Consider the following 10,000-nt stretch of genomic DNA (forward strand, 5'->3'; position numbering starts at 1 on the left):
GAGGAATTAAATAAGTTTTACTGTCGATTCGACACCATTGACAACGTACTTTCAAAATTAATATCATAACAAAAAATACGTCTCCTCCGCCAGAAATCGAAGAAGAGGCGGTCATCAATGTTCTTAAATTATGTAAAAAGAAAAAAGCACCAGGTCCAGATGGACTTAGTGGGAACTCATTTCAAACTGTAACAACCAACTAGCTGTCCCTTTCTTGCCTATTTTCCAACGTTCAATAGATGAACAGAAAATCCCAATTATATGGAAAACATCGACTATAATTCCAGTACCCAAAAAGAATCCACCAACTCAGCTGAATGATTATAGACCTGTTGCTTTAACATCAATTATTATGAAATGTCTGGAAAAGATTCTGAAAAGAGAGCTGTTGCAATTTATATATGACCAACACATACTTGATCCATATCAGTTTGCCTACCAACAAAATCTTAGTGTGGAAGACGCACTCCTCACAGTGATGCATTCAATATCAAATCACTTGGATGTTTCACCCGCCAACTACTGCCGAATCCTATACGTCGATTTTTCGTCTGCCTTTAATGCCATGAAAACCAACATATTAATTAGTAAACTGCATGCTCTAAACCTTCCCCATTACCTCATCAACTGGTATAACAACTTTCTCATCGATCGCCCCCAACATGTCAGAGTAGGCTCAAATATATCATCAGTAAAAACTCTTTCAAACGGATGCCCACAAGGGTGTGTAAGCTCACCTCTACTTTACATCCTCTATACAAACGATTGTGTGGCTAGCTTTGATAACTGCCAACTCATCAAGTATGCTGATGACACCGCAATACTCGGCCTGCTCAATGATTCCGTCTCCGAATTTAAATACACTGAGCAAGTTAGTAAATTCAGCAAATGGTGTGCCGATAACTGTCTAGAGCTCAATGTAACAAAAACAAAGGAACAACTGTTTGATCACAGAAAAATAGGAAAAAGAGCAAGACAAATAACAAAAATTAACAATCAGGCGGTTGAAACTGTTGAAACGTTTAAATACCTTGGTGTAATTATAGATAACAGTCTAAGATTTGAATCGCACACCAACAATGTCATCAAAAAATGTAACCAGCGCTTGTATATACTCAGAAAATTAAGGTCTTTCAATGTGAACAGAAAGACCATGATACAAATCTACAAGTCATTAATATTGAGTATCGTTTCGTTTGGCATCACAACGTGGTATGGAAGCTGTGGAACAAAAGAAAAATCCAAACTACATAGAACCCTCAGAGAGGCTTCAAAAATAATTAACACAGACCTTAGAAGCCTTGACACAACTTATATTAATGCAGTTGAGAAGAAATCTTTTAACATTATCAACGAAAAGAGGCATCCGCTGAACGAAAAATTCCAACTTCTGCGCTCCGGAAGACGGTATCTAGAAGCAAAATGTCGGACAAATCGACATAAGACAACCTTCATTCCAACCGCCATAAAATTAATTAACAAATCTTCTGTGGAAAAATGAGACAACCAATGAAAATAACGAGAAGCAGTGTCGTGAATCATCATCATCGACATTGCCGCCGTCGTTATCATCATCATCATCATCATCATCATCATCATCATCATCATCATCATCATCATCATCATCATCATCATCATCATTATCGTAGTCATCATCATCATCATCATCATCATCATCATCATCATCATCATCATCATCATCATCATCATCATCACAATCATTGCCATCTTCTTCTTAATATAAGACACTATATTTATAATATGGTTATCTGCTGTCCCAGCAAATATATCGTATCGTTCTATCTGTCTGTGTGTGTGTCTGTGTGTATGTATATATGTATGTATGTATGTATGTATGTATGTATGTATGTATGTATGTATGTATGTATGTATGTATGTATGTATGTATGTATGTATGTATGTATGTATGTATGTATGTATGTATGTATGTATGAATGTAGGCATGCATATACGATGATATGCTGGTTTGTATGTATGTCTGCATGTATGTATGTATGTATGTATGTATGTATGTATGTATGTATGTATGTATATGTGTTTGTATGTACGCTCATTTCTTTTGTATACACGTGTAGAAACAATGTGCAAGCGTGTATGTTCGTGTATGGCTGTGTCTGTATTTGTAAATGTGTTGATGTTCATACCATGAACCAAACTGAGCATTGTTTACCTCACATGAATTGCCTTTAATTTGGACAATAAAGATTATTATTATTATTATTATTATATAGCACTAAACGTGCTCGAAGCGCTTTACAAGGGGTCCCTGGCCCACAGCAACATATAACATTTAGGACAAGACATGACGCCTGTAAGGCGATATTATAATTTTTTTCGGACAGAGACAACACTGTTGACGGCCAGGTACTCATTTTACACCTGAGTACGGTGAGAGAATTGAGTAAAGAGCCTTTTCTAAGGACTCAACTATGCGCCGAGCGAGGCTCGAACCAGGACCTTCCGATCCGAAAGCGAGTGTCATACCACAAGACCAAATAGCCGCACGTTTTCTGAGGTTATCTGATCAGAGAGATGAATGGCGTACCATGATCACGGATGTCTGGCATAGACTTGGTACTTGAAGAAGAAGAATTGGTAACAGTTTGTGATTGGTTGATTGATGTGCACGAAATTATGGGACTCGGTGCGAGAGGATGCGTGAAAACGATAGTTGAACAAACAAGGGAAAATGGGTTGTCAAGAGAAGAAAACCCCGGCAGAGAGGATAGATTTTGTTTGTGGATTAAGTTTGATTGTTATTTCGTGTATATTAAACCAGACAATTATAATCTGGAACGTGTGCCAATCATAAAAAAAAACAGACACCCCCCCCCCCTAGAAGTTGGAATGTCAACAAAAGTTGTTTTTTTTAAATATTTTTCGTAGTGCGTCGCACCCAGCACCTTTCAACGCGCAGAAGTCTAACAAATTTATAACAACATTATTGACTCTCGCTCTTTCCTGATAAAAGCATGATCCGAGTTCGAAACAAACTTTAGGTCTCCACATACCTACACACGACTGGAAAAGGAACAAGACAAGGGACCCCTGTCACCATGTCGTGTTGTTCACGAGTGCGAGAGTTAATTTGGTAGTCTCCACTCTATCGCCACATAAGACTGTTTTGTTGTTGTTTTTCTAAGGGAGGGAGTTAGAATGACAGAAAGAAAGGAAACGGTGAATGAATGAGAGGAGCGGAGGGTGGGGTAGGGACATATTTTTTTTAAGCGAAAGCATCCCACTCAATCCCTCGTCGCATCTTTGATAGATGACAGTCTGCTGCTAAGCAATGTGTAAACAAAAATGTTGATTGGATCCTTACACAGACTAGAGCCCGTCTCACTACCTAATCTGTGGATCCGCACGACATGCTTAAATTAAAGGTCAATTGCAGCATAGTTCGGGTCATTTGCATCTAATTATCTTGATTATGTTTTGGCGGCGTCATCCTATGGTTAGCTCTAATACGTCTTAGTCTCGAATTTTTACTTTCCCTTCAAATATCGACCAATTTTTGACTTGTCAAATTGTATTTTGAAGTCGTGGGGTTAAGAATGTTTCACATGTTTTTGTTTGTCTTAAACGATTGATAATAATAATTAATCAAAGTAAAAAAAAAGTCCTGACCCAATTCGAAAAATGTCAATGTCAGAATATGGCAGTGTTCATGTCTGCGGTTCATGGCATTGACGATCTAAATAAACACAATAGACTCGATATTAGAATAACTGTTTAGTACTTGGTACTTACGGTAATGCGATATCCAAAGAAATTCTATCCTCATTGTAATCATAATATGCGACGGAATAATATTATATCAAAAGACAAAAACGTCAGTGATTTACTTCTGGGTGTTGTTCGTTTGAGGCGATATTATTCTATAATCCTTTCCCAGCATTGGTTTGTAGAATTGCGTTCGCCTACCGTGTGTTTTCCTGCTATCCTTTCACAAGTTATGACACAAGGGTACATACCATAAAAGAAACCGGTTAAGTGACGGTAACGGGTCGCTGAACACGACATAGATAATAATATAATGTATTGGAAACGAGAGATATTATTTAGAGTGGAAGAATGGTTGGGGGGGGGGGGGGGGAGTAAGACAGAGAAGAGAAAAAAAGAAAATTAGATACATAAAACATTCTCTGTCTTTTTCAAATACGCACACACACATACACACACACACACACACACAACACACGCACACGCAGATACCTTCCCACAAATACGCAGTAAGTGAAAGAGAGAGAGAGAGAGAGAGAGAGAGAGAGAGAGAGAGAGAGAGAGAGAGAGAGCGTAGTCTTTTTTTTTTACAACTCAACTTGTTATGCGAATCTGTGACCAGCTGAGTTCTAGCCCTGCGGTCTTTTTCCATGACTTAACATTTAGATGCCTTATTCTAGTTCAACTTATGGACCAGGACGTCGTCGAGAATGACGACGATGTTGGGGAACTCTTAAAAAAATCGAAACTTTATCAGGGTAAGCATCTTTTGCTTTTGTTAAAGAAAAACACCACGTTTTGAGTCAGAGGCAGTGACATCTATATTATTATGAAGTCCTAGGTCAGAGGCATTCTCTTCCAGTTCCAGCCAATTTCAGGCTTACGGGGATTCCCCCTTACACATAGTTTTGGCTATTTAGCGCCGCATGAAAGACCCTAAAAGCCGCTCGGTCACACCCTAGAAAGAGGAGCTACGACTAGAAGGGACAACTCGCCGTTTGCGTGGCACACACCACACTTGCCTAGTGATTTGTTAGCGCGTGTTAGCAACACGCTCCTTGGCTGGCCGCCGGTTTCGCCTGGCTAGACTAGAGGGGGAGGGAGGGGAGGGGAGGTCTAATTAAACTGGACACGTGTGTGTGTACCCTTTGTTTAGTTATTATTTTTATTGGGCCATGTGTTGTAGACACCCATCAGTGACTCTTTGTTGAAATTTAGTCTTTTTCATTTTAGTATTGAGTGGAGATCTGTTCCCACATGTTATAGACAACCATCAGTGACACTTGTGATTTCTAGATCTATAGTAGGCTAGTACTAATAAGATCTGAGATATTTTAGAGATTGAGTTGAACATGGAAGACGCTGAGTTGTACATTTTGTTAATTTTGTGTGCCCCCCCCCCCCCCCTTGTTTCTCTCTTTTCTCTCTCTCTCTCTCTCTCTCTCTCTCTCTCTCTCTCTATCTATCTTTCTATCTATCTATCTATCTAACTGCCTCTATCCCTCTCCCCCCCCCCTATCCCTACCCCTCTCTCTCTCGCTATATTATATCTACCTACCAATATATCTATCTATCCCCAACCCACCCAACCCCAAAATGAATTTTAAAATCACAGATTATTATAATAATGATAGATCTTTATTGTCCATCAATATGGCAATTTGTCATTTAGTTACACTTGTTATGACGTTATATAATAACGATAATATTGAACAGATATTTCACTCCTACTTATTCTCTCCTTCTCTCTCTCTCTCTCTCTCTCTCTCTCTCTCTCTCTCTTCTCTCTCTCTCTCTCACACACACACACACACACACACACACACAAATGAGGAATGTGAGTACATTTAGTTAATTTTGTGTGCTCCCCCCCCCCTGTTTCTCTCTCTCTCTCTCTCTCTCTCTATCTATCTATCTATCTATCTATCTATCTATCTATCTATCTATCTATCTATCTATCTCTATCCCTCTACCCCCCTCCTCTCTCTCTCATTCTCGCCATATTCTATATATCTACCTACCTATCTGTCTATCTATCCCCGACCCACCCAACCCCAAAATAAATTTTAAAATCACAGATTATATTATTATTATTATTTATAATAATAATAATAATAATAATAATAATAATAATAATAATAATAATAATAATAATAATAATAATAATAATAATAATAATAATAATAATAATAATAATAATAATAATAATAGATCTTTATTGTCCATTAATATAGCAATTTGTCATTTAGTTACACTTGTTATAACTATATAATTATATTATGATAACGATAACATCGAACAGATATTTCACTCCTACTTATTCTCTCTCTCTCTCTCTCTCTCTCACACACACACACACACACACACACATACACACACACACACAAACACTAAATGTAAACATAGAAACATACACATAAACATAAACATCCATAAACAGAAAGGCAGGCGACAGCCGTATCTAGGGCAAACACTTAGCGAGGCACACGCACTTCGCGAGTCAGCGTGCGAGGGCTGTGACCATTGGCTCAAAGAAGGAGTGTCCCTTCTAGTAGCGTTAGCTCTCCTCTTTCTAGGGTCACACTTCACTTACCACGACCTGGGACAACAACACGCCTTGAATCTGTGGATTATCGCATTCCAGACCAATAAACAATTAAGAAATAATATTTGTTTTCTTTTCTTTTCATTGACACAACACCTTTCTAAAGTTTTTGGGCAAATGACCAACTTGTAATTCATGGATCGACAGAATAAAAAGACATTTTCGTGGTATTGTAGTATTCCCTCCGCCTTCGAATAGTTATGTGCTTGGTTCGAATCCCTCTCTGAGTAGCGTGACATTAAGACCTTTTCCCCATCGCAATCAGAAGAAAAGTATATTATATGTACTTGACTAGTGGCAGCGCTGCCTCTGACGATAAAAAAAAGGTATAAAAACGCCATGTCTAGTCCTACATGTACGCGATGATAAATCGATCGACTCATAATTTATTATTTATAAAAAAAAAAAAAATAATAAAAAATTAAGCTTTTATATAGCGCATTATCCACTAAACGTGCTCAAAGCGCTTTACAAAGGGTCCCTGGCCAACAGCAACACTTAACATGTAGGACGTGACATGACGCCTGTTAGGCGATATTACATTTTTTTTTTTTCGGACGGAGACAACCCTGTTAACGGCCAGGTACTCATTTTACACCTGAGTACGGAAAGAGAATGTGAGTAAAGAGTCTTTTCCAAGGACTCAACTATGCGCCGAGCGAGGCTCGAACCCAGGACCTTCCGATCCGAAAGCGAGTGTTATACCACAAGACCACATAGTCGCATTGAAGTGTTCAATAGTTGTGTGACCTTGAGCAAGTCACCTCGCCCTAGCTCACTTTGCGGCGCTGCTCTGCGGCTGACGCCTGGGTTATTCCAGTCTTCCCTTGGAATAGACCCTAAAGACAAATTTCCCCTTGGGGATGAATTAAGGGAATTTTATTTTATTTTTATCTTTATTTGATTGTTATGACACAATACATTTTTTTTGAGTGCGTAAGAGAACTCCACGGAGCTTTAAATATGGGCAGGGAGAGATATTTTCTGCATTTAATAATATTAGATATTTCGCTCACTCAATGTAGAATTCTTTTCCAATGTAAAGAGCGGAAAATGGTTGACATAATTTTTTTTAATTGATTGTATGATAATAATGAAAATAAGCACTAACAGTACTCACACCTCATTGTCATACTCACGAATTGGAAGGCTGGCACACAACCACGTGCTAAAAATGATGTGTCTGTTTTCGATGGGATTTGACGAAACAAATTAGATTTTTTTCACAAATCTGCTCCACTTTTTCATCAGAACAAAATGATAGATCCCTAGGACAAAAATCAACGAAACACCTTATTATGCCAGAGATTGGTATCTATCCATCTATCTATCTATCTATCTATCTATCTATCTATCTATCTATCTATCTATCTATCTATCTATCTATCTATCTATCTATTTATCTATCTATTTATCTATCTATCTATCTATCTATCTATTTATCTATCTATCTATCTATCTATCTATCTATCTATCTATCTATCTATCTATCTATCTATCTATCTATCCATCTATCCATCTATCTATCTATCTATCTATCTATCTATATATCTAGCTATCTATCTATCTATCTATCTATCTATCTATTTATTCATCTATCTATCTATCTATCTATCTATCTATCTATCTATCTATCTATCTATTTATCTATCTATCTATTTATCTATCTATCTATCTAACTATCTATCTATCTATCTATCTTATCTATCTAACTATCTATCTATCTATCTATCTATCTATCTATCTATCTATCTATCTATCCATCTATCTATCCATCTATCTATCTATCTATCTATCTATCTATCTACTAACCTATCTATCTATCTAACTATCTATCTATCTATCTATCTATCTATCTATCTATCTATATATATATATATATATATATATATATATATATATATATATAAATTCTCTCTCTCTCTCTCTCTCTCTCTCTCTTCTCTATATATTAATATATATATATATATATATATATATATATTATATAATATACGGTTGACTCCTCTTAATCCCACACCCTCGGGAGTTCAGGTTAGTGTGTCGATTAAGAGCGGAGTGTGCGATTAAGCGGAGAAGCTAAAAATAGCATCTAGACACCAGCTTTCATGTACCAAGGGTGGGTGGAGGTGGGGGGGGGGGGGGGGGGGGGTTGGGGGCTTTTTTTCTTTTAAAATCGACAACAAAGTATGGCATTATTGTTTGTAAGAATAGTAATCGTGAAGCGTTGATTGTAGTAAAACCCCGTCTCGACTGCATTGTAAATTATGTCATTAGAGTCGTACTGCTGAAAAATTTGTTTCAAAACTTCATCACCCCATTGGCTGGCAGAAGAGACATCAGCATTGTGTTTTTCGTCATGTTCTTTTTTTAAGCACGACATTATGTCGATCTTTCCATCTCGAGAGCCAGCCTTCTGATGGGGAGAAAGACTTGCCTCAAGTTGATGCCAGTTGAGTCGCCTTTTGAGTGTATCAATGTAGACAGATCATGGCGTGTAGGGCTATGAGACAGATCAATCAAACGCTGAGGTACGAGTCCTCCCTTTAACTGTAATCCTTTCTTATTGTTCACGGCCCAGTAGAGGAAAACAATGCACAGGTAGAGAATTGCAATCGAGTGGTCAGACAATGTAAACAAACACACGGCATTGGGTGGACTGAGATCAAGTTTCACACCTTTGTGATAGAGACAGTGAGTTCTGAGTCAATTAGCCCGTCGTTTCAGGTAGTCCTTTGATGTCAGTTATTATTTATTATTATCTTTATTTGATTTTTATGACACAATACATTTTTTTGAGTGCGTAAGAGAACTCCACGGAGCTTTAAATATGGGATTGCGTGTCTCACCTAGTCGGGGTCAGAGGGACAGTGGTATTGCATTGACGGAAAAGTTTTGTTTTTTTGTTTTTTTTCACCTTTCACGCGTGATTCGATATTAACGTGCGGAAATGGTTCAACGAGAAACGCATTTTCATTACTTTTTTTGTTTGTTGACTTTTTATATATTTTTTTCAAAATAAGATGGAATCAGGGAGTAGTGATTAAGCGGAGAAGGTGTGCGATATTGAAACATTTCTGTTTTTCGGGAATGTGTGGCGTATAATCCCGAGCTAACATTTAAAAAATCTCGTTCCATGTCTTATCACTTCTCTGTAGTTCTTTCGGCTTTGTCTGTTGTCCTTTATAAATTCTGTCATTGCAGAAACTCTTCGGTCGCCGAAGCTAAAAAATAAAGGATTTGATTTGTCCGTCTGTGTTTCTGTAACAATTTGAGTTTTACGGAAGGGGTATTAACTAGTGTTAACACTTCGACAACATCCAACCTGGAGGACCAGGTGACTCAAAAAGGGGGAGTCACACACCATTGCCGCCTTTTACGACACATGCCCTTTCAGAGAGAACGTCAACATAGCATTGCGCATGCGTCTCTCTTAACAGCTGAGGAAATCTATCGTTTGGTTGATAAGATATCACTTGAAAAATGTTATTATATACATACTTTTATAAAATAAAAATATAACAAATAAAATTATTCTGATGAAAAGTTCACAGTGATGCACCAGTTAAATCGTTTCTCAGCCATCTTTTAGTCTGAGTCACCGAACCGCGAAGTCATGGCGGGTCATCTTAATCTTGGGTGCATCCCTTA

At 37.7% G+C, this 10,000-nt stretch overlaps 1 protein-coding gene across 1 annotated transcript in view; it reads right to left on the reverse strand.

The window, feature by feature from the left end:
* The window catches only part of LOC144974559 (uncharacterized), a gene marked incomplete in the record, with an annotated part of 72,966 nt that extends 69,018 nt beyond the window's left edge, over positions 1-3,948 (reverse strand). The window contains 1 exon segment of the mRNA XM_078917542.1: positions 3,772-3,948.
* Between the last annotated feature and the right edge of the window lie 6,052 nt (positions 3,949-10,000).

Source organism: Berghia stephanieae, chromosome 6 (genome assembly GCF_034508935.2).
Source record: "Berghia stephanieae isolate SIO BIC M18660-M18661 chromosome 6, UCSD_Bste_1.3, whole genome shotgun sequence".
NCBI lineage: Eukaryota > Metazoa > Mollusca > Gastropoda > Nudibranchia > Aeolidiidae > Berghia > Berghia stephanieae.